The sequence below is a fragment of the Leucoraja erinacea genome, chromosome 7 (genome assembly GCF_028641065.1).
Source record: "Leucoraja erinacea ecotype New England chromosome 7, Leri_hhj_1, whole genome shotgun sequence".
Taxonomy (NCBI): Eukaryota; Metazoa; Chordata; class Chondrichthyes; order Rajiformes; family Rajidae; genus Leucoraja; species Leucoraja erinaceus.
In genome coordinates this window covers 70,400,421-70,426,649 of record NC_073383.1, presented here as the reverse complement: position 1 = coordinate 70,426,649, position 26,229 = coordinate 70,400,421, and the positions used below count along the sequence as shown (strand labels likewise).

Sequence of the window (26,229 nt, the reverse complement as noted above, 5' to 3'; positions counted from 1 at the left end):
CAGGGGGGGTCACGTGTCGGACCAAGGCACCGCCTTCTCCTCACTGGGGTCACGTGTCGGATTCAGGCACCGCCCCCATCGTCGCAGGGGGGTCACGTGTCGGATTCAGGCACCGCCCCCATCGTCGCAGGGGGGTCACGTGTCGGACCAAGGCACCGCCCTCTCCTCACTGGGGTCACGTGTCGGACCAAGGCACCGCCCTCTCTTCACTTTGGTCACGTGTCGGCTCCAGCCCCCTACTCGCTGATTGGGGGGCGGCGCGCAGGCGCCCTAGGCGGCGGGGCTCGCGGGCGGAGAGCGGCGACGGCAGCGTTTAGGCCGCGGAGCCGCGGCTGCGAGTTGGCATCCAAGTGGGAGAGGTGGGGGGCGGGTGGGGTGTGAAACACACACGCACACAGAGACAAGAGAGACAGAGAAAAAATAAAACGGAGCCAGCCCCCGTTTGCGAAGCGGCAGTGTCCCCCCCTTCCTCCTGCTCCCCTCCCTCAGCCCGCTCCCCCCTCCCTCCCCTCCCCCACCCCCCCCCCCCCCCCCCCCCCCCCCCACCCTTGCCAACTAACGGGGGAGCCATGATGTGAGAGTGAAGAGGAGGTGGAAGAACGGACGGAGAGTGAATCAGAACAGGTATCCTGAGGGGAGGGGATGGGTGTTTGTCCGCTTGGCCGATCCCGGCGGCGGGATGGGGGGGGGGGGGGGGGGGGGGGGGTGGTGGTGGTGGAGGGGAGAGATGTGTCACTCCTTGCACCGGGCTTCTCGCCATGGCTGAAGGCAACAGAGCAACCTTAAGACCGGTGCAACTGTATGCCTTGGAGCTTGGCAGTGCCAGGCTTCTCCCACAGCCAGCAGCACGCGTCCAAGACCAAACATCACTGGCTGGCGTGTATTTGCTGCGAGAAAGTCTTATGTTTCTTCTTGGCACTGCAAAGAGCAAGGGTTAATCGTGCAGAAATAATGGCTTTGAAATCCGTGCGCGTTCGGAATGTGCATAGTTTTTTTTATATGTGCTGCAGTGTTGCAAGTTCTGGGAGAGCTAAAGACTTGAATACGAAATCAGTGAATGAGATCATGTTGATACTATTCACAGCATGAATAATGGTGCAATGGAGGAAAGCATGGGAAATTATTCTTTGGAGGAGTGATGGTGTGGGAGGAATCTCATGTCAAATTGTGTTTTTTTCCCCCAATGTGTGATGTGGAATTTGTGAGGAGGAAAAATGTAAATATGCATCTGAGTGACATTTTGCTGCCAGTAAACGTGTGAGGGGGTGGTGCAGTCGGAAAAGACCTGCAATATGGTATAAAACCTGTAATGCACTGTTACAGCTGTGTCGATATGAATGGGTGTCGTATAGTAACATTGACTGTTAGATAAAGGATTGTCGGAGATAATTTTAAGCGAGGTCAGCAACAGAGTAGTGATGTGATTGAGTGCAGTGGATCACTAATGTACAAATTGTACAGCATTTCTGGAGTGAATGAAAGATTAAGCAATACAATAGCTATGCCAACAGCAATAAAACTGCAGTAAAAACCAAGGCAAGAAAGCACATTCTGGATTTTAAACATACAGTAAGTGTAATTTTATGGAGGATTGGGTTGCATTAATTCTGATAGATTAACAGGAAGGAAATGATTTCAAATGTATGAATGAGAGTGGGAGGTCCTGGCAGAAAATGCAAGTACAGTCATGGAGCTGCACCTGAATCATGGGGGGAGGAATAAGGTAATACGAGGGAATTGCTGCAAGGGATTCAGCTAGTTTGTTTGTCATAGAAATATAAATATTGCAATGGAGAAATACTGAAGATGGGAACTGCAAATTTGTGAACTAGCATGTGTGTATTCATAGTAAAATCAGAAACACGTCTGCATTAAGAGCCAGAGGTAGGAGACAGGCAAACCAGAAATGGTTTATCATTAAATAGCGACAAGGATTTTCTTGGGACTGCAAGGCCGACTGACTGTTGTGGGAATGGAACGGGGATATTTGAAATTGTATGAATGAAACGCTGCTTTCCTGAATGAAACAGTGAGACGACTGGGTAGGAATGAAAAAGGAAGAAATCAAAACACAATATTGCAGATGAAGGATAGAGGTATTTGACAGGTTATGATTTTTTTATTTTTGTGGAAGTTCTGAGAGCAGAAATCTATGCAAGACATGCGGGTGGTTGTTATATTTTGAGGAAATGGATAAGAGCAGACTTTGGCAACGGAAAACTGGCATATTGAAGTTTTTGGGAACGTGTGCATTTGTAGATACAAGAGTAGGTTTGATTTTTTTTTTTTTTCACACAGTTGTTGATGGCTTTAACCTCTATTTGGACCACATGCTATCTGATCTTTTTGTTTCCTACACTAAATATGGGCAGGCATTTTAGATTTTATTAGGTACATCTCCAATAAAATGTTTTATTTGGAGACCAATGATTTCATTTTGCTTATCTTTCATGCCTCTCCCCTAATTATTGAGAATTAATTGGTCAGGAAAAATGTATTGCTGAGAGATTTGGGTTCTACTTGTCTGCGCGTCAATATGGATACATTTTAGGAGAAAATTCCGCATTTGCAGGCAATGGCAATGAAGGTATTGCAATCAGTGTGATTAAATACTCAAAGAGCTAGAATTGTAATACGTAGAAGTCTAAGAGTTAAAAGATTGTCGAGTTATAGATTTGGGTCTCGTGAAAGAGACCATTGAGGTATTAAAACCAAGGATGATTGGAAAAAAAAAATTCAAACATTAATTCATTTGCAGCCTGAGGCTCAGCAAGTACAAGGGAGAAGAGTGAATGGTACAGTGGGCATTCCTATATACAGGATGTGGGGCGCAGAGTTTTAATTTACCTCAATAGGCAGATAGGAAAACGGTGGCAGCCAGGAATAACATTGATATGTCACATCAACAAGTAATAAAAGAATAAGGGTTGCAGTAGTTGATGGGAATCCATGTCCTTATGAAGGTAGATATGTCTGTGACATTTATTTTGGTTCAACCAATGGTGGATGGGGTCAGTACCTGCAGCATAGTTTATGACAGGATACAACAATGATAACTCGGATCTCAATGTTCAGTGGGATGACCTTGCACTCATGTAGTGTTAGCTGGAGAAAGAGTCTATGAATGAGGCATCAATAGGATAGGGTGTTCAAATAACTTTATGGAAATGTCCAGGGACAGCAGAAGGCGACCTTGCTTGTGATTCACTGCCCTAACCTTCTTGCTTTATGATATGTTCCGAAAAGACAAAATTAAATCAGAAAATTGCTCTGCTTATTTTTATGCTTGTCTTGCTGTCAGTGGTTTGAGAAGTTTAAATGTTTTGGAAAGAATTCGGGAAGGCTTATTTAACCGATGAGATTCAGGAAAACAATGTGAGCAATATAGTAAGAAAACCATTACAATGTTTCCATGCAAGAAATTTTGCAATGCCATTCTGATCAGATTTTACAGTATCTTGAGCATGTTTTAAAGCTTAGGACTTCCTTCGGTGTTGAACTATGATCATTTACATATTTTTAGATAATATGGCAATGGTAATTGTAGTAACATGATTTTAATAATTTCAAGTTGGGCATAAATGTAAGCACAGCTGAAACCATAATCCCACTAAACTTATTAACAAACTTGAACTGCTTAAAAGAGGAAACTAACTTGATCTTGTTTGTGATTATCAAACCCCTTTGTACATTCACTTGTTCTAGTGAGCAGACATGACGTGTTGTCATAGTGGAGGTCAGGGTTTGTTGTGGGGGAGGGGGTGGAGGATACTGAAATGTTAGGTCTTGTTATTTGTCAGGTTTCTATCAATATTTAATTGTAGTAACTGGTCCTTTGGATTTTTTTGTTGAATTATTTTAACTTAATTGTTTCTTAAAGCAGATTTTAAGGGAAATGCCAATACCATGTTTGCATTGGAGTGTGTCCCTTACCAAAATATCAATGAGTGTTCTGGAGCAGTGTAATAGGTCTATTTACGAGAATTTGCCAGTGCAACGTTCAGCATGGCCTCATAAATGAGGTGACAATCATGCCAATGAAATGGTAGGCAGCATTTTCTACGGTAGAGCAAGCTATCTCCCTCGAGCATTCAGTGGTATTACCAGTGTCCCCACCATCAGCACTCTTCTGTTAATATTGACCAGGAATGAAACTGGATGAGCCATATGGGTACTTTGGTACAAGAGCAGTTCAAAGCCTTGATATTCTGCAGTGAATGACTTAACTTTTCCTAAACTGCTTGCTGTTGCGTGTAAGATACAAATTTGATAGAGTATCCTCCACATGCTTGGATAAATGAAAGTCCAACAATGCTTCAGAAACTATGATACAATACAACTTTATTTATCTCATTTTATCTCATTTAACTCATCCCCATCCAGGGCAAAGCAGCCTTCTTAATTGGAATCTAATCCACCATCCAAAGTATTAATTGTTCTGAGTCTGCAGTGTGACTGTGTACAACATTCATACATATTATTTTCCTCTTATTTAAATCCCATAACTGAATATGGTGCCCTCCATAATGTTTGGGACAAAGGCGCATTTATTTATTTATTTGCCTCTGTACTCCACGATTTGAGATTTGTAATAGAAAAAAAATCACATGTGGTTAAAGTGCACATTGTCAGATTTTATTAAAGGGTATTTTTATACTTTTGGGTTTCACCATGTGGAAATTACAGCTGTGTTGATACATAGTCTCCTTATTTCAGGGCACCATAATAGACAATAGGTGCAGGAGTAGGCCATTTGGCCCTTTGCGCCAGCACCGCCATTCAATGTGATCATGGCTGATCATCCACAATCAGTACCGCATGTGTCCCAAAAATCATGTTTGGGACACATGGCTTCACAGGCATTTGTAATTGCTCGGGTATGTTGAATTGCCTCCTTAATGCAGGTATAAGAGAGTTCTAAGTACCTAGTCTTTCCTCCAGTCTTTCCATCACCTATGGAAACTTTTATTGCTGTTTATCAACATGAGGACCAAGGTTGTGCTAATGAAAGTTAAAGAAGCCATTATGAGACTAAGAAACAGGAATAAAACTGTTAGAAACATCAGCCAAACCATAGGCTTACCAAAATCAACTGTTTGGAACATCATTAAGAAGAAAGAGAGCACTTTACTAATTGCAAAGGGACTGCAGACCAAGGAAGACCTCCACAGCTGATGACAGAAGAATTCTCTCTATAATAAAGAAAAATCCTCAAACACCTATCTGACAAATCAGAAACACTCTTCAGGAATCGGGTGTGGATTTGTCAATGACCACTGTCCGCAGAAGACTTCATGAACAGAAATACAGAGGCTACACTGCAAGATGCAAACCACTGGTTAGCTGCAAAAATAGGATAGCTGGGTTACCATTTGCCAAGTAGTACTTAAAAGAGCAACCGCAGTTCTGGGAAAAGGTCTTGTGGACAGATGAGACAAAAATTAACTTGTATCAGAGTGATGGCAAGAGCAAAGTATGAAGCAGAGAAGGAACTGCCCAAGATCCAAAGCATACCACCTCATTTGTGAAACACGATGGTGGGGGTGTTACGGCCTGGGCATGTATGGCTGCTGAAAGTACTGGCTCACTTATCTTCATTGATGATACAACTGCTGATGGTAGTAGCATAATGAATTCTGTAGTGTATAGACACATCCTATCTGCTCAAGTTCAAACAAATGCTTCAAAACTTATTGGCCGGCTGTTCATTCTACAGCAAGACAATGATCCCAAACATACTGCTAAAGCAACAACGGAGTTTGTCAAAGCTAAAAAATGGTCAATTCTTGAGTGGCCAAGTCAATCACCTGATCTGAACCCAATTGAGCATGCCTTTTATATGCTGAAGAGAAAACTGAAGGGGACCAGCCCCCTAAAAAGGGTAAGCTAAAGATGGCTGCAATACAAACCTGGCAGAGCATCACCAGAGAAAACACCCAGCATGCAAAGGATATGCAACAAAATACTAAACATGACTGCTTTCATTTACATGACTCTGCTGTGTCCCAAATATTATGGTTCCCTGAAACGGGGGGACTATGTATAAACACTGTTGTAATTTCAACATGATGAAACCAAAATGTATGAAGATGGCCTTTATTAAAATCTGACAATGTGCACTTTAACCACATGTGATTTTTTTTTTCTATTACAAATCTCAAATTGTGGAGTACAGAGGCAAAAAAATAAATGATGGATCTTTGTCCCAAACATTAAGGAGGGCATTGTGAAACATGGGAGTAGGTTTACTCGAAAGTTTGCAAGGGGTCAGGAAGATTGCGCACAATCAGCTTCCCAATGGCATTTGGAATGGACATTGCCAGCAACATGCACATCAACTTGTACCTTGAACCTTTTAGAAATTCCAGTTTGTGGGAATTTGTGATGTGTCTGGTTCAGGAAATATAGTTATCAGTTTTGAGTGGATAAATGTTACAGGATTACCAGAGAGATTAATTCTGGGAAAACGTATGTGCTATATTATTAAACTACATTTACCAGGATATTTTGTTGCGAGAATTGTCTAAATAAAAAGTAAACTTGGCCCAGTTGGATGTTTCTTGTGGATGGCGGAAGTTTAAAATGAGTAGGATCTAACAGAAGGTTAACTTATTGAGAACTAAATTAAATTTATGATTGTTGGGAAACAGGGTTCATTCAAGTTAAGTGACTGTTTCTTATATTTTGTGTTGTACTTTACTGATGTAGTATACCTCAACTAGATATAGATGTGACCATTAGGAATTGGGTAGAGGGAAAAGGAGGATCGATCAGTAGCAAAAAACATCTATAATGAGACCGTTCTGATGGTGGTCTTAACATAATGTTTGTAACATTGCTGCAATTTATTGCATAAGGAAAAGAATCATGGAAATCACTTGAAAAAATGTTTTATCATGAAGCCTTTATTCATCAGGGCCTCAAACCAATTTGGCCTACAGGGTGGGTAAAACTAGAAAACATTCTGAGTGGTGTCTTTGCAAAAGCACTGAAATGAATAACAACTACATTTTATATATTAAAAAGGAAAAAACATCTTGTTTGAGAATTGCTTTTTGTATTTGTATGCATTTCTCTGAAGAAATTTCATATGTAATCATATTTGTAAATTAATGCTGGGTAAACATATTGTTAAGAAGGCTGATCAGCAGTGCATTTATGGGAGGTCTTAAAGGAGAAGAGGGTTGATTAAGAGGGAATTTCAAAGCATGGATCATAGACAAATGAAGGCTCAGCTGCCAATGGTTGGGCAAAGAATGATTTGAGTAACGTGTGGTGGCAGGCAGTCTGTTTGCAAATTCAATGAATTTACACTATTTGGATGTTATAGATCAAGATCTGCATTTGGAACTGCAAATTTATTTCACTTAAATTGCCCCAATTGTTTTCGTTTTCTCTGTCAATTAGTGACGTAAAAAGCCACTGAATGAAATCTGAAAAATGCTTAAAAACATTTGTTCAGATAGCATCTGCAAGAGGAGAAATAGTCTCAAATTGAGAAACAGGATCTTCATACGGAGAGTGGATTAATGTATCAAATTTTCTTTAGTGGTATTGTGATGATGTCACAAAATAGAATACTCCTTCACTTGAGCTAACAATATCAAATGCAACAAATGTAACAAAAGAAATAGGGTTTGCAAAGTTGCATTCCACTGTGGCCTATTAGAGTCATAGAAATATGCAGAATGGCTACAGACCATTATAGTCCGTGGGCCAGAGGGGCCTACCGTGCACCCCCCCCCCTATGATCCTACTTCTTGGGTGTCATTTTGTTCATTGCAAGATACAAGATAGATTTATTCATCACATGTGCCAGATGGCACAGTGAAATGAAATTCCCATACAGCCATACAATAAAAATAAGGGACACAACACACTATAGGGTTTGACATAAAACATCCACACACAGCAGAATCAAAGTTTCCCACTGTGGGAAGGCACCAAAGTCAGTCTCTTCCTCCATTGTTCCCCGTGGTCAGGGCCTCCCCGTGCCCTCCGCAGTTGCCGCTACGGGCGGCCCGATATTCAGGACCGCTCGCTGGGGTGTTGTAAGTCCGACGTCGGTGCTGCGGGACGTCCTCAGCGGCGTGGACACAAAGTCGGCCCCCTCCTACCGGAGTCTGCAGCTTCCAAAGTCCGCAGGCCACGCTAGGTGGAGACTGCTGCCCCAGGACTGCGCAATGAAGGTCAGCGCTTCCCGCGTTGGAAGCTCTCCGCACCAGAGCTCCACGATGTTGGAGCTGCGGCTCAACGCTCCGGAGCTCCAAACGGCGACCCGGATAGGCATCGCCCGCTCCGCGGTGACACCAGTGCTGCGCCGCTGTAACAACAACATTGATATCTCTTCTGTCAGAAAATCAATGTTCCCAAGAAAAAAACTCATTTGGACTGTGTTTTTTAACTCCCTATTTCAATCTATTGTGTTTTTTCACACTTTGCCCTTGTTCTTGTGGCCCTCTTCCATCATCCTATGTCAACCGGAAAGCAAATCCAGATTTTCATGTGCAGCACTGGAAGCGTGATGATGGGGATGAAGCATTCAAACAATGTACAAGAAAAGATCCGGCATGGATGCTTTCCTGGAAAGCGAGTAGTGAGAAAGGTCAAAAGCTTCCAGCTTGGGCTGGATTTGTCTCAGCAACAGGTGGGGCGCCTTCAAATGTGGCCACAATTGACTACTATCCTGTGATCAATCATCCCATCACGGAATTTAGTACAGTTCAAGAGTGTTTACGAGCTTCTGAAGAAGTAAGTCATGAGGTTAGCCAAGAATATGTAATTACAACATTCGACTTGGGTGCCGTCATGAAGGCATATCCTCTCGTGTGGAGTCATCCTGTAAAGTACAAGAACACATTGTGTTGGTTGGCACAATCCATGTCATTTGTGCATACTTCAAAATGCTTGGAAAGAAAATAGAAAGATCCAGACTTCAGGATGTCCTCATGGAATCGGGACTACTGGTTCTATGAAAGGTGTTATGACAGGAAAGAACTACGACAGACGTCTGCACTGCCACAAGACGATGGTGGATTGCTTGGAGAGGCTCATTCTTGATGAATTCCTGTCTAGAAAAGATGCAGTGCTGTCCAGTATACAAGAGGAATCAAAGGGCATCTTTCAAGAGCTAATCCGAACACCAACAAAGCAGGCACTTGCTGAAGTCATGGCCCATGCAGATCTCAACACATTGATGGAGTCGTATGACAGCTTAAAAGCTGATGTTCGAAAGGATCTCTCGGAAAGACTACACAATTTTAGTTGTCGTACATTGATTCTGTGTGGATTGCTCTCTCATTGATTAGGTCTGTGAAAGAGAACAACTTTCCGTTGTACTTGCACTGACTGTTTCTTTTGCCCGATCTCTTTTTCACTTTTGGTGGTCACAATTATTCCCACTATCTGACTTGCTGTGTGCTTGGCAAACATCGAAGAATCACATCCCGGTGCCCTGGCTTTCCTCGTAAGTGGGTGCCATCAGTGTCGCCAGGTCGTTCATACCAGGAAACTGATGCGCTATTGACAAAATGATTGAGGAGATGATCATGAAGCATGGCAAATCTCGAGGTGCTGATAGTGGTGTTGGGCTCTCTGGCATCTTGGAGAATCAGAGAATGGGTTCGAACTTCAACAAGAAGGGCACACTTTCTCGGTGTGCCGAGAAGAGAATAATCAAAGGAGTAAAGACCAAAAAACCAAGAGATTGGAAGCAGTTCTTGACCAATGATGAGAACAAAGAAGCTACATGGAAGGAAGGTGATCTTCATTAAGGAAGGAGAGGCCATACTTCTTACTTCTCAGAATGGGAAAGAGACTCTGCAGTCTGAGATTCAATCCCTGAAGTCAAACCAAGAAGAAACAGACTTGCAACTATGGCAAAGAGCAGGATATGACCACGTACAAGTCAAAAGCCCAGACAGCGATATATTTTTCATATTGCTTCACTATGCAAACAGCATTCAAGACACCACAGTGTTCTTTGACACAGTTATAGACAACAGGCAAAGGCTAATAGATGTCACCCATTTTGCAAAGCAGTCCTCCTCAGAATACTGCTCTGCATTACTTGGACTGCATGCGTTCTCAGGCTGTGACTCAAGTGTCTTCAATTGAATCGGCAAAGTCAAGCCAATCAAACTGATGCAACAGCATAACAAATTTGTGAAACCTCTGGCAGAGCTTGGTGATTCTCATAGTTGAAGATGATATGGTCCTAATTTAGTGGATTTTTTATGTATCTTTACTAAGAAACAGACTCAATTGCAAGTACCAAATTCAGGAACCCCCCAAGAGAGAGGACAAAGTATGAAAAAACACAATTTTGACATGTATTGAAATAAGGGTTAAAAAAACATAGTCCAAATGAGTTTGTTTCTTGGGAACATCATTTTTCCGACAGAAGAGATACCAATGAACAAAATGACACCCAAGCAGTAGGATCATAGGGGGGGGGGGATGTACGGTAGGCCCCTCTGGCCCACGGACTATTAAGCCTAACTGTTTAATACTGACCTGCGGGCACCCTTCCTTAATCCTATCCCTCAACACTGGGTCCATGGTCCACAATGCTGCAGGGATTTAAACACTTGCTCATGCAGACGCTGCTTAAATGCTGTAAATCCTGCTTGTATTTCTCCTCACCCCAAACCTTGTGCCAAAATGTAGTCAGTACAAGTGCAAATGCAACTAAATCATAGTCGGTAATCATGGTACAACTAGTGAAAATAGCATGACATTTTAGCCAAACGGCAAAAAAAAGGCTGATTTAGGCACTTGATCGTGAAAAAGGCATTATCTCGGTGAAATTATCAAAAAAGGCATTATCCTGGAGAGATCAAAAAGCATGAAAAGGCGCGTGGCAAAACCCTGGCTCTACTTATGACCATCCTTCATTCATCGTACTTGCTGATGATCTCAAGCAGTTCAGAGCTTGAAGTAAAGTGTCTGCTTTGGAAGTCTTGTGTCAGGCATGCAAACTATGTGGCCTACCTGTAGTAACTTGCTGATTGTATTCAAAACTTCAATACTGGAGATCTTATCCTGAGAGAGGATGCTGATTTTTGGTTTACTTATTCAGTCAATTAATTTGGAAGATGTTCAAAGCAACATGGTGTTACCGCTCTGGTGCTCTGGGATTTATGCATTTGTCTCAAAAGTATACAGGAAGGTGGGGGTTACTGCTGTCTGATAGACCAGGAACATTACAATATTGGTCATCAAACACATCTCAGCTGGGCAAAGGCTGTGCTGGTTCACAAAGTAGTGGTGAATTTCATAATTAATGCCCATTTTTTCTAGAGAGAGGTGATTTGCAGATCCTTGGCCTTGTCATGCAGTGATTAGGATTGGCGTTATCTTGAGATTGGAATAGATATGATACAGTTTGAGCTGTTTTCCACCTGTTCTGTAAATTAGCTCAACTGTAACAGGATATTCAAAGGGTTGATATTCACTGTTGTGAGAAAGATTTAAGAAAAGTATTGGTAAAGCCGTGTTTGCCCTCTGATATTGGCTCTTCTGTGGGCTCATCAGTTAAGATCATGCCTTGTACAACATGCGACAGGGTTTAAGTTAGTTTATTTTTTTGCCCAGGTATATTTGAAAAGAATATTCCAAAAGCTGCCTTATTGAGTTAAAGGCTTCTGTGAAATCAAAATAGGTTACATCTGTGATTCCTCCATTTCCTTTGATGTTGATGTCAGATGTGCATTGCACCTTTACGATTCATAGACTAACTTTTCCAAGAGAAGAGGCGATGGAAAAGAGCTCTTGTGATGACTCTCCTTGTTGCTGACAGCTGTTACTAGATTCTGCAGCTCGTCAACACATTTCTTGAAGATTGCCACAAGTCTGTCAAAGGTTCCTGTCATCAACTCCTTTTCCCAGAAATGATAAGAGTCAAAAGTGATTATTTGTCATGTGCACTGAATATGACTGGAACAATGAAATTCTTTCTTACTACAGCTATGCTGGCACATTATATGCAACAAGAAATAAATATAGAATAAATTATCAGTTATTCGAGATAAACTAGATCATTGTGAAAAATCAAAGTAGGAAGAAAAGTCATAATAGTGCAAAGTCCATTGTGATTCACCACTGTGGTTGGCTGGTGGTTAGCGTTGTTAAGGGTGGTTCAAGAGCCTGCTGGTTGATGGAAAAGAGCTGTTCTTGATTCCAGAAGTAATAATTCCTGGGCTGCTTTACCATCTCTCCAATGGTAATAGCACAAGAGCGTGTGATGTTAGCTGAAGAAAGACACAAAATGCTGGAGTAATTCAGCAGGACAGGCAGCACCTCTGGGTAAAAGGAACTGGTGACGTTTCGGGCTGAGGCCCTACTTCAGACTGGCTGTCTTATGTTATGTGATGTTAACTTTATTTTACACAATTTGTACCCTTTTGACTTCTTCATGTAACCTCTAGCCCTGAATACTATTGCTACCCTTTTCTTCCCCACCTGACTCACTTGCCAATCAACCTTCCTTACCTCAATTCACCTATCACTTTCCAGCTCTTGCCCCATCCCTTCCCCTCACCTTTCCACCAGCTATTGCCCCTCCACTCCAACAACCCAAAGGAGAGCCTCAGCCTGAAATGTTGTCCATCCATTTCCCTCCACAGATGCTACCTGATCTGCTCTTCCTGATCTGCAGGTTGTTTTTTCACTCAAAATTCCAATATTTGCTGTCTTGTGTTTCCAAGTCTGGAGCTACTGAAAATATTGTTTTCTCAGAACTCTAGATCTATGTCAAATAAGGCCATATTATTACCCCAATGTTTTTCTCAATCTTTCTCACACAACATTTCACCTCTCCTCCATATGTACCTGTAGGAGTGAAGTTAATATTGAAGTTTAAATTTGTATAAGATAATTTTAAGCAGTTGAATAAGGGATGGGAATTAATAAGCTTTGGCTTCTTCCTGCTCCTTTTCAGTCACATACAATTTCATTTATTTATAAATATTGTTTATGACACTTTATAAATATTGTTTAGTTTTTTTTGTTTTTTGTATGCTGTTTCACACTTGCTTTTTATTCTTTTATTCTATTCGAAATAAAGAATCAAATAAATAAATAAATACATACATAATTAGGGCGCATGGGAAACTGTTCTACCTGTATTGACTACATTCCACAGTCACGGATACCAGACTTCAGATGAGTTGTATTTTAGCACCACATGGATGTAATCTGGGTTACCTAAACCAACAGCAGGCATCTCAAGTAATAAAAGGATATCAAAAGGATATCCAGTGCTATCTTTGTAAGATTCTCCACATTTGCTGGAAGGATAAACAAAAATATTAATGCCCACTTCCAGTCGGTCATCCCTGGCATTTAGGTCCAAAGCACACTTGGTATGCTCCTTTGTGCAGGTCATGTTTGCATGGTCAGCACCAGACTTTGAAAGCAAGATAATTCATTTCACAAGATCATAGATTAGGAGCAGAAGGAAGTGATTCAGTTTCTCGAGTCTGTTACGCCAAATTATAAGATCATGATTAATCCAATTGTAACCTCAAATTCAACTTCCCGCAACTCTGGTATTCTTTCACCTTTATCGAGTATCTATCTCACCCTCAAAGATGTGCAAAGCTTTCCATTCAACCCTTGGAAGAATTACAAAGGTGCATTGCCTTCTGGAAAAATAAGATTAGCCTCATCTGCCGTAAAGGGGTGACTGATTTATTTAAGAGCCTCTCACTTCTCAATTCCGCCGCAAGAGAAAACATTCTTTTCTACATTCAGTCTATTAAGACCATTCTTGATCTGAGATAAATATTTTACCATAATGTAGTTTAATACGGGAATCTATTGTGCTCTGGCTGTAATTCTACTTCATTTTTGAGCATGGAATCAGTATAAGGTTGGTAGATTTCTTGCAGTTGTCCATTTCAGTTATTTCTACTAATTTTGATTGGAAAGAACCTTGCTCAGACTGATGCAGGGTGGGGTGGGGGGGGGGGGGAGAAGAAAGGAAGAGCCAGAGGGCTGAGGGAGAGCTGAGAAGGGGAGGAGACAGCAAGGGCTACTGGAAATTGGAGAAGTCAATGTTCAAGCCGCTGGGCTGCAGACTGTTGGATCTTTGCAATGTCAATGGACAAGGCTACACAAAGATTGGAAAAGGAGGGGGATTGAGAAATAAGGTGGCATGCAACAGGAAAATTAGGATCACCCCTTCTGGAATGAGTGCAAGTGTCTGCAAAGCAATCACCCAATCTGGATTTACTTTCTCAAATGTTGGGGAGACCATGTTGTGAATGTAGAAAGCCCAAGACTAGATTGGAACAAGTGCAAGTGAACTGCTAGTTCACTTGGAGCAGTTGTTTGAATCCTTGGACAGTTGGAAGGCAAGAGGTGAATGCACAGAGGTTGCACTTCTGGCTGCATGGAGAGTGTCATAAGACAAGAGTGATGGGTGTTGAATGAAAGAGCAGGTCAGAGAGTAAAAGTGAGCAATGACCCCTTTCTTGAGAAATGCAAAAAAGCGAGGAGAGGGGGAAGAAGGGACTGGTGGGGTCATGTGGGAGTTGGAAGAAAGTGTGAACTAGCGGTTATGTAGTCATTATTTGTTTATCATGTTTCCTGCAAAAAGGACAAATGCATAATGGTGGCCTTCCAACCTTATACTGATTCCATCCAAAAGATTGACCCACCAGATCCAATCATGCCCCCAGCAGTACAATCTCACAGGTTCCTCTCCCTTAATTTATGCTACCTCATTATCACACACCATCAGCTCCCCTTTGATTCTTTTGTCACTAAGCTGCGCTGGTGTAATTTGCAGCTTAAAAAAAATTTAAAATATTTAAACTGGTCAAGCCAAATATTTTCACTGGATTCAATTTCTGTACCCTAACACAATCTGAGAATCTAACAGGCTTTCCTTCGGGGCTTGATTTATGAAAAATAACAGATTGTTAATGTCAAGGCAGCTTTACAAAATGTCGTTCTCTGATGAATTGAAGGTTAATTAGCTATCAATTAAAGTTCAAACAGTTCCTGGTTGTTTAAGTAAATCTGAATTTGGGTGATTGTAAGAAATTTCCAAAGGAGGTCTCAAGTGTCAAATTTGTTGTACAAGTGAGAGATTTGTATCTATTATCTTCGAAATGAGCATGGATTATTGTGATAAAAAATAACTAGAAGCTAGAAATCTGGCGTAAAGTTGAAAATTGCTGGAAATGATGATCAGGTTAACCATATAACCATATAACAATTACAGCACGGAAACAGGCCATCTCGGCCCTACAAGTCCGTGCCAAACAAATATATGGTTCAGCAGCATCTTTGGAAACAAAGGTTCAGCAGCATCTTTGGAAATGAGACATTTCAAGTCAAATTAGAACAGAATTGGGTTCATGGAATAGCCTATATATAGCAAAATATGATATTTTTATGGCTCCAACTAGCATTTGTTTCTTTCGCATTTTACCTTTTGCGTAAAATGACTTTTTACGATGTTCCTATGATGTGAATATCATTGGCTGCATCTACATTTATTATCAATCTTCATTTGATTTTTGTATTGGCATGTTTAATAGTCAGCAATACCTGCATTGAGTTGGCGATGTTTTACCTGCATATTTCTAATCACTTAGTACCTGGAATTTGAAATTGTAATGTTACAGAAATTGTACTTGGACTTTATAATTCAATCTTTTATTGACTAATATGCTTTTGGCCAAAACAAAAATATGTGCATGATACGGCTTGGTACTGTATTGAGTACATTTAATGCCACGCACAGAGCATTCCAACACTGGAACAGGACCATTAATTTGGCATCATGTCTTTGCTGGACATGATGCCAAATTAAACTAATCTTCCGACCTGCACATGATCTATATCTCTGCATATTTATAAGCCTTTCCAAAAGCCTCTTAAATGCATTATCTTCCACCATCTTTGATACCACATGTGTAGGAAAGAACTGCAAATGCTGGTTTAAATCGAAGATAGATACAAAATGCTGGAGTAGGACAGGCAGCATCTCTGAAGAGAAGGAATGGGTGACATTTCGGGTCAGTCTGAAGAAGGGTCTCGACCTAAAATGTCACCCATTCCTTCTCTCCAGAGATGCTACCTGTCCCGCTGAGTTACTCCAGCATTTTGTCTATCTTTGATACCATGTTCCAGCCACCTATTACGATCTTAAGAAAAATAAGCCCCACACAATCCTTTAAACTTGCTCCTCTAACTTTAAAGCTCTGCCATCTAGCTTCTGACATGTCCACCCTGGGGGGAAAACGTACTCTGTCTACTTATCCATGCCGCTCATGATATTATAAACGTCTCTGATTTCTCCTCTGTCACAATTCCAGAGAAAATAATGCCAGTTTGTCCAACCTCTCCTAGAGCTAATACTAATCCAGGCAACATTCTGATAAACCTCTTCTAAAACCCTTTCCACATCATTCCTGCAATGTTTCAACCAGCATTGCATGCAGTCCTCCAAAAGCAACCATACTAAAGCTTTTCAAAGCTGCATCTTGATTTCCTTGTATTTAATGCCCCGACTAATGAAGGCAAGTATACCATACACCTTCTTTACCATTCTATCTTTGTGTTTTGCAGGAAGCTGTGAAGTTGGACCCAAAGATCCCTCTGAGCATTAATGCTGTTAATAGTTCTGCCATTAACTGCATACATTCCCCCTGCATTTGACCTTCTAAGGCAAAGATCCTATAGCAAGCAAGATAGACCACTCCTTCGAAATGCAATGAGCTGACGTGTAGTACGCAACGGAGCGAAACGTGGGCCTTTTTTTCATCCATTTCAGTAACCTGACCTGACTCGTAGTGTAATCAGCGTTGCGGGGGAACAGTTTGTGTTAATAAATTATAATTCTGAAAATGAGGAGAAGATTTGTCCAAAATAACTTATTTTTACGAGGATGTTTCCGTAACCGGCTTCCGTCTCCATACTAGTATCCAATGGGATCTTTGGTGTGGAGACGGAAGCCGGTTAAGGAAATGGGGCCGAAAATTACCCATGAATCTGCCAATGACCGTCCTACGTCTTTTTCGTCGAGTGATCTATCTTGCTTGCTATTGGATCTTTGTTCTAAGGTGCAACACCTCACACCTGTGTGTATTAAACTCTATCTGTCATTTCTCTCTCCATTTCTGTCACTGATCTTTGTCGTGTTGTATCCTTTGAAAGCCTACTTCATTATCTGCAACTCCAAGTTTGGTGTCGTCTGTAAAGAGGCTAACTAACCCATCTACATTTTTGTCCGTGTCATTTACGTATATCTCTAATAATAAAAGTCCTAGCTCTGATCCATGCAGAATGCCACTGTTCGTAGGCCACCAGCCATAATAATAACCTTCCACCACTACCCTCTGTCTTCTATAGGTAAGCCAATTCTGAATTCAAACTACTGAATCAGCATATTATGATGGTCCTTGGTCAAATGCCATACTAAACATCAACTGCCTGATCAACATCAACATCTTCGCCTCAAAAGATACAATCAAATTTGTAAGCCCCATGCAAAACCATAGTTCATTCTTTTCCAAATTATGTAATTCCCCTGGGACAACAGGAACACATGTCAGGCTTGTTGTACGACTACAGCCTGGCCCACATCACTATAATTCCTCCAAACTCATCGTTAATCTTAGGAAACCGGGACTCTGTTGCTTCCTATGCTACAGGATCCTCGACTCTCTCATTGGCAGACCGCAATGTGAATTGCAGCAACCCCTCTATTTTGCTGACCCGAGGCACGGAGGACAGGAGGGAGATCGATAATTGTTGTTCAGTTGTGCCATAAAAATCTTATTGTCAACATTAGCAGGACCAATGAGCTGATTGACTTCAGGAGTGGAAATCTGAGGGACCATGCACCTGTCGTCATTAGCAGGACAGTTGTGGAGAGTCAAGAGTGTTTTATTGTCATGTGTCCCAGATAGAACAATGAAATTCTTACTTGCTGCAGCACAGCAGAGTTTGTACATAATACATAATATAACAAAACTCAAAAAAACAAACAATAACAGTGCAATATGTTGGGTCCCGTCCCCTCAACGCACAGTTGCCGGGGGGAGTGGGTGGTCTGCAGCATCACACACTAACCACCCCCCACATTCACTGACCACCCCCCCCCCCACACACACTAACCTTTCCCTCCCTTGATATTATATTAATATTATTCATTCGCTCCTTTTACCCAATCCCGCCCTATCCACTCACGCATAGCCCCCAACTCGCAGGCGCATCTGGAGGGGAGGGGGGGTAGAAAGAGAGGGCAGAGACAGAGGGGGCAGAGACAGACAGAGGGGGAGAGAGAGAGCCTGGTGGTTGTAGGAAGCTGTTCCAAACCTGGACGTTACAGTTCTCAGGCTCCTGTACCTTCTTCCTGATGGCAGTGGTGAGATGAGTTTGTGGCCAGGATGGTGTGGGTCTCTGTTGATGTTAGCTGCCTTTTTGAGGCTGTGACACCGATAAATCCCTTCTATGGTGGGGAGGTCAGAGCCAGTGATGGACTGGTCAGTGCTCACAACTTTTTGCAGTCACAACTCGAGTTCTTGCATATACACATTTCTGATGTCCTGAGTCTGGATTTTGAGGCAATTAGAAAGAAAGCTCACCAATGCCTCCCAAGTTTGATGAGAATTGGCATGTCATGGAATATTCTAAACATCTCCAAGTGCAGGGGTCGGCAACCTTGTTCTGCATAGGGACCAGGACGCATGTCTGTGAGCGGATGGCGGGCCACATCTATCGCGTGTACACATGGATCCCGTCCCCATCCTGCCCCGGATGGCAGGCATCAAATCACGTGTTCACATAGATCTCGAGGACGCCACCAGGGGCACTGGCCCCTAGTTACAGGCACCCACGAGCATGGCGCACCTACGGACCATTGCCTTGGCTCTGTCCTGAAGGCGGTGGCTCAAATACTCATACTCGCACGTCCCCGGCCTATTGACAACCCCAATCCCAACTGTGAAACCCAGACAAAGAAGGTGCACAGCCTTGTGCAGGATGCGGTACAGCCAGATCTCTGTGCTCGGCGGCTCCACCAGCGCAGGCCTCCTTGCGTCACCGCACCTGGGCGCCACGGACTCGGGCTTGGGAGGTACTGGAGACGATGGAAGTCTGCGGGCTGGATGATTACGGTGGAAATAATACGTCTGTGGGCCGGATGATTTTGTGTTACGGGCTGCATTTCGGCTGTAAGTTGCTGACCCCTGTCCAAGTGTATGGTGGGGACTGGTATCATCATGGCCATGATGTTAAAAAAAATGCTCAAGAACAAAAGAGACTGTAAAAAGTGTTTGACATTGACCCCTCTAATCTCTAAAGTCTAAAGCCTTGCCAGGCTCCATAATGGCCTCCCCACCTTTGAAAGGATCTACAGGAAGTACTGCCTCAATAAGGCAGCTGATATCACACTCTCAACACCCTAGCCACACTTTCTCCGCTGCTTCATTGGGAAGAAGGTACAGGAGCCTGAGAACCATCATCTCCAGGTTCAAGAACAGCTTTTCCCTTCAATCACCAGGTTATTAAACCACCATGCATAACTCTAATCACAACCCTGCCTCAAGCCTGCCGAATCACTGGACAAATCTACTGTGGTTACTCAATGTGCGAGTTTGCACCATAGTTTAGTTGACTTAGAATAATTAAATTTAGATGCAGCAACAATAAATATACAATGTGCCGGTAAAGCTGCAGCATATAAGTTTTATTGTTCAGTATCATATCCGGTGTGTATGACACAATCCCAACAAATATGACTAAATCATTTCTCTGAGTCTGAGATTCCCTGCCACTGTGACTTGCCAGCCTTTAATTTCCTGGATTATCCCTATTTCCCTAAAAACAAAGGAACAAAGTTGACTGCTACCCAACCTTGCATTCTCCCAACTACCCACTTCTTTTTTATGAATGTACAAAATGCTTTTTCATCCTACATGCCATTTAGTTGAAACCATCCTAAATAACACCAGCGGATCTTCCCTGTCATTTTATTGGTTCCCTTCCAGTTCAGGTACTACCCAAGCCTCGTGTACAGGTCCTACCTGTTCTGGAAGTGAACACGATGAGAGATGTATCTGATGTCCTCCCTCCAGCACTATCTCCTTGTCCATGTACTGAACAGCACTATCTTTTGATTTCTTGCTCCACTAGCTTGTGGCATGGGAAGTAATCCTGGGATTACAACCTTGAAGGTCCTGTTTTGTTTTAAACGCTATGTAACTTCCTAAAATCTCATTGGAAGACCTCACTTACCTTCCTGCCTATGTCTTTGACACTAACATGGACCATGACCCCTGGCTGCACAGTTCTCCCCTGTCCGCCCCACTCAATGTCTTGTGCCCATTTGACATCCTTGACCCTGGCACTAGGGAGGCAACACAGGATCCTGGAGTCGCACTTGTGGCCACTGGTTGTGTCCACGACTATGGAGTTTCCTATCACTTTTTCCCTCAACCATATCCAACGGTGTCCTTATTTGAGCGAGAAATAGCCATAGGAGACTCCCGCACTAGCTGCCCGCCTCTCCTGGTCAGTCATCTATCAGGTTCTGCTTCTATCACTTATGAAGATTAAAACTAGTGTAGCTCCTCACTGAAATTGCTGTCTATAACCCTCTCTACTTCCTGTATGCTCCAACCAACCCATGCAGACTGAGAGGATCTGCAGCTGGGCACACTTCCTGCAGAGTTGTCAGAGACACTTGACTGCTCCCTGATATTTCCACATCTGACAGGAGAAGCATGTCACTCCGCTGACGCCCATAAATAGCCACATTATACCAAAGTAAATCTAGCAGACTTGAGAAATAAACCTTAAACATCTTGCCATGTTTTTACTTTGTTTTTGCCCTCTTCACCAAAGCTCAGTATTCAGCTAAAGTCTGCCTTTTGACCTATCAGCTACACTTAGATTCATAGAGTGATAGTGTGGAAACAGTCCCTTTGGCCGAACTCACCTACACCAGCCAACAATGTCCCAGCTACACTAGTCCCACTTGCCTGCGCTTGGTCCATATCCCTCCAAACCTGTCCTATCCATGTACCTGTCTAACTGTTTCTTAATGATGGAATAGTCCCAGCTTCAACTACCTCCTCTGGCAGCTTGTTCCATACACCCACCACCCTTTGTGAAAAGTTACCCCTCGGATTCCTATTAAATCTTTTCCCCTTCACCTTGAACCCATGTCCTCTGGTCCTCGATTCCCTTGCTCTGGGCAAAATACTTTTGTAAACCTCTGTACGATCTCCCCTCATCCTCTTGTGCTCTATGGAATAGAGACCCAGCCTACTCAACCTCTCCCTACAGCTCACACCTTCTAGTCCTGGCAACATCCTCGTAAATCTTTTTTGAACCCGTTCAAGCTTAACAATATGTTTCCTATAACATAGTGCCCAGAACGGAACACAATATTCTAAATTCGGTCTCACAAACGTCTTATACAACTGCAACATGACCTCCCAACTTATTGCTCTGACTGATGAAGGCCAAAGTGCCAAAAGCCTTTTTGACCACCTTGTCTACCTGAAACTTGACCTTCAAGGAACCTTGCACCTGTATTCCTAGATTCCTCTGCTTTACAACACAACCCAGAGCCTACCATTTACTGTGTAGGTCCTGCCCTTGTTCGACGTCCCAAAATGCAACAGCTCACACTTCTCTGTTGAATTCCATCAACCATTCCTCAGCCCACCTGGCAAATCGATCCATATCCTGCTGCAATCGTTCACAACCATCTTCACTGTCTGCAAAACCACTAACCTTTGTATCATCTGGTAACTTGTTAATCTTGCCCTGTAGGTTTTCATCCACATCATTTATGTAGATGACAAAAAGTAACGGTCCCAGCACCTAACCCTGAGGCACGCAACTAGTCACAGGCATCCAGTCTGAGAAGCAACCTTCCACCATTACCCGCTGCTTCCTTCCATGGAGCCAATTTGCTATCCATGCTGACTATCCCTAATCAGCCCTTGCCCATCCAAATGCCTGTATATCCTTTCCTAACAGAAAACTCTCCAGTAATTTACCAACTATAGATGTGAAGCTCACCGGCCTTGATCCCAGCTGCCTATACCTGTCCCAAGCATCCTTCTTGTTTTTGACTAATGTCTCAATTTCCCTTGTCAGCCAAACGTCCTTACGTTTGCCTGCTTTGCGGGGACATACACATCCTTAACGGGGACATACACATCCTGAGCTTTCTTCGGTCCACTTTTAAAAACATCCCACTTGGCCAATGTTCCTTTCCCCTCATAACCTGCTCCAGTCAACTTGAGCGAGTCCTTCTCTCATACCCTCAAAGTTGTCCTTACCCCAGTTAAGCATTTTAACACGTGGACCCTCTGTCCCTATCCATAACCATCTCAAACCTAATCGAACTGTGGTCACTGGTGCCAAAAGGCTCCTCCACACACACACTTCATTAACTTGCCCTTCCAAATTTCCCAATACTGGATCCAGCATTGCCCTCTCACATGTGGGGGCCTCTACATACTGCTTAAGAAAACTTTCCTGAACACTTTTGAGGAATTGCATCCCATCTAAACCCTTTGTGCTATGATTTTCCCAGTCTATGTTGGGAAAGTTAAAATCCCCTACTACAAAAACCTTATTTGACCTGCAGCTGTCTGCAATCTCCTGGCGCATTTGTTCTTCTAATTCCCATTCACTATTCTTGGGTTTGTAGTGCACCCCCAACAAGGTGATCATCCCTTTCTTGTTCCTCAGCCCCACCCACATAGCCTCACTAGACGAACCGTCCGTAAAACGCCACCTCTGAACACAGCTGTGACATCCCCCTTAACCAACAATGCAACCCGCCCCCCCTTCCTCTTTTTCCCCGCACCCCTGTCTCTCCTGAAGCTCTTGTACCCCGGAACATTGAGCTGCCAGTCCTGCCCCTCCCTTTTCCAGGTTTCAGTCATGGCTACAATGTCCCAGTCACGCGTACCTATCCATGCCCTAAGCTTATCTGCCTTACCCGTCAGGCCCCTTACATTAAAATACATGCAGTCTAAACCAACCCTCCTTCCTTGCTCACTGTCTTTCACCTGCCTATTCTGTCCAGTACCCTTCCCCACACCACCCTCCATACCAACTACTAACCTTCCCCACACCACCCTCCATACCAACTACTAACCTTCCCCACACCACCCTCCATACCAACTTCTAATCTCTCAAGTGCCTCTGTCCTGCACGAGATACCACCCCCTGTCAATCTAGCTTAAACCCTCCCAGCGTAGCATTGGCAAACCTTGCTCCTCTCACAGCGACCACTCTCCTAGACTCTGACTCCCTTTCTACTAAGATTGTCAGGCTTAAAAACGGGCTTAAAGTCCTTCTCGGCACACAATATTTTAAATTGCTCTGGACTCTCCTTTCAGGTGATATGGCTATCATGTCTGAAACAACTTGCACTCTCTCTGCAATATTGCTAAATATAATTGGTCTGCCCTCAGAAAATTGGTAGCCTTAGTTCTGTGGAAAAAATTGTAAGCGGCTTGCGTGCCAAAATAGTCTGATATTTGTACGTACCAAACTCGGTGGTGCCATAAGTGATAGGAGCAGGATTGGGACATTCGGCCCATCAAGTCTACTTCGCCATTCAATCTTGGCTGATCTAACTCTATTCTCCTGCCTTCTCCCCATAACCACTGGCATCCGTCAGCCGTAATGATTGCTACCCAGTGGGAGAAAATACAGCCACATAATTTAATGTCTATTGAAGACATCACCATTTTGATCATCAGGTTGTTATAAAACTCGGAAGTTGCATCTCCAGCATTAGAAAGAACTTTGTAAACTGAAATAGGATGCGTGAGACAGATGAAGAATGGAATTTTGCTTTCCTTTTTTCGTCCTAATTAGCCCTTTCACTTCTAACATCGGCTTTGCAGAATCAAGATGATTCACACCTAATGCCATTTGTGTTGAGGAGATAATTGTCTCATTTAGAAACCGTTGTCAAATCTGTGACAACTTTTGTGTACTCTTGATGCCAATTGATGGAGACAACAATTAACAGCAAGATTCAGATTGTTATGTAGGTTTTCCAAGAAATAGAGCAAAACATACTATTTGGAAATCCTAATGGTCAACATCTGGCTCGGGGGTGAAGTTCCCACACTCCCCTGAAATCCGCTGGGATTTTGGTTCCTGTGCTCTCTTTAAACGTTGGAAATTGTGTTTATACTGCTGTGTAACATGTTTTTGTAAAAAAAAAAGTGAATTTAAAGCATTGGAGTATTAACAGAAATAACATCCAAAATTCTGGAAAATCTGCCAGTCCAGCAAAGTCTGGTGTGTGCTGGATAGTCAGTCTTGCTGCATCTTGTCTGGATGTTTAAAAAAAAAAACAACCCAGCCCTTTAATTAGGAGACATTTGTTTACGTGATATTCATGGAGTTATAGTCTTACAGCCTGGAAACGGGCCCTTCGGCCCAACTTGCCCATACCGACCAACATGTCCCATCTTCACTAATCCCACCTGTCTGCGTTTGGCCCATATCCCTCTCAACTTGTCCTATCCATGTATCCTGTCTAATTGTTTAGTTTAGTTTTTGCCCTTCGGCCCACCATCTGCACAGACCAGCGATCTCCGCACTAAACACTATCCTACACACACTAGGCAGTATTTTATAGCTATGCCAAGCCAATTAACCTACAAACCTGTACTTCTTTGGAGTGTGGAAGGAAACCGAAGATCTCTGAGAAGACCCAAGTGGTCAGGGGATGAACGTACAAATTCCGTACACTTCCGTACAGACAGCACCCGTAGTCGGGATCTAGCCTGGGTTTCTGGCGTTGCAATTGTTGTAAAGTTGCAATTCTACTGCACGGCCACTGTGCCGCTCTTTCGCAACATTTCTTAAATGTTGGGATTCATGTATTCAAAACTCTCCCGTGGTTTATCGTCAATGATTAGGATCAAAAGTCTGCATTAAGACCGAGAGTGGAATGAGTCCTGATGCAGGATTTTGATTGAAAACATTGATCATTTCTTTCTAGGAGCTGCTGGATTTGCTGAGTTCCTCCAGCAAACTGTTTTGCTCCGAATTCCAGCATCTGCAGTGTATTTTCTCCATTTTAAATTTCAATTATTAACCGATTCAAATTTCACAGATGGAATTTGAACTAGAATCTCTGGATCACAGGATAGCCACTGCGCCTACCTGACGCTCTAAACATTGGACTAGAAATTTGTGTTCATTTGATGGGAATACCGGTCGTAGAAGAAAAAGGCTCAAACAAATTTGCAAAGACCATCAAAAATTAGCTCAGTAGCAAGAGGAGGTTGTTGAGGTAGGGACTATCCCAACATTTATGAAACAGTTAGACAGGTACATTGATAGGATGGGTTTGGAGGGATATGGGCCAAATGCAGGCATGTGGGATGAGTGTAGCTGGGATATGTTGGCTGGTGTGGGCAAGTTGGGCCGAAGGGCCTGTTTCCACGCTGTATTACTCTAGATCAGGGGTTATGGGGGAAAAGGCAGGAGAATGGGGTTATGAGGTCGAGATAAATCAGCCATGATTGAATGGGGGAGTAGACTTGATGGGCCAAATGGCCTAATTCTGCTCCTATTACTTATGACCTTATGGCTCGCTAAATACCTGATTTTGAGACTTTTAGAGCAACTTCACATTCCAAAATGTAACAAACCAGGCAACCAATATCTCTATTCCTGTATTTGGGACATTTGCCCTTATCAACCGAGGCATTAAAGACTTGGACTTGAAGTGACGTTTCACCTAGTGGATGTTGGGTGTTTGCAACTCACTGCCAGATAGAATTTTAGACAGAAACTGATCGCTGCATTTGTTTACACATAAATATCTTATGTTCATAAATGTGCTATCTACATTTTTAATTGGAATCCCATCTTTGTAGCAACCCCTTTCCAACAATCAGGTTAAGTTTTCCACCACTTATCAAAGTTGTAAATTGAGACGAGTGCATAATATAAATCACAAAGAAAAGTTAATTGTTTTGTGATGCACGAGAGGAATGGATATATAAAAGCAGTAAGTTTCGGTAGATTTTTTTTTGAAGAGTTGACAAAACCACAGTTGGTCCTCAATAAACTGAGTATGGGTAATTAAAAAATTTTAAGTAAGGAGACGACCGATGAATTAAACATATTTTGCATCAATCTTCATGGTATAGGATACGGGTAACATCCCAGAACTAGCTAAAAATCAGGAATTAGAAGGGAGGGATGATA

The 26,229-nt window shown here is 42.7% G+C and overlaps 1 protein-coding gene across 5 annotated transcripts in view; it reads left to right on the top strand.

Moving 5' to 3' along the window:
- The first annotated feature begins 533 nt into the window (after positions 1-533).
- Positions 534-26,229, top strand: part of ptpn4a (protein tyrosine phosphatase non-receptor type 4a) — a 168,806-nt gene continuing 143,110 nt past the window's right edge. For all 5 annotated transcript variants that reach the window (XM_055638753.1, XM_055638752.1, XM_055638754.1 and 2 more), the window contains exon 1: positions 534-624. The gene's annotated coding sequence lies outside the window, so the exon portion shown is untranslated. The remainder of the gene's footprint in view (positions 625-26,229) is intronic.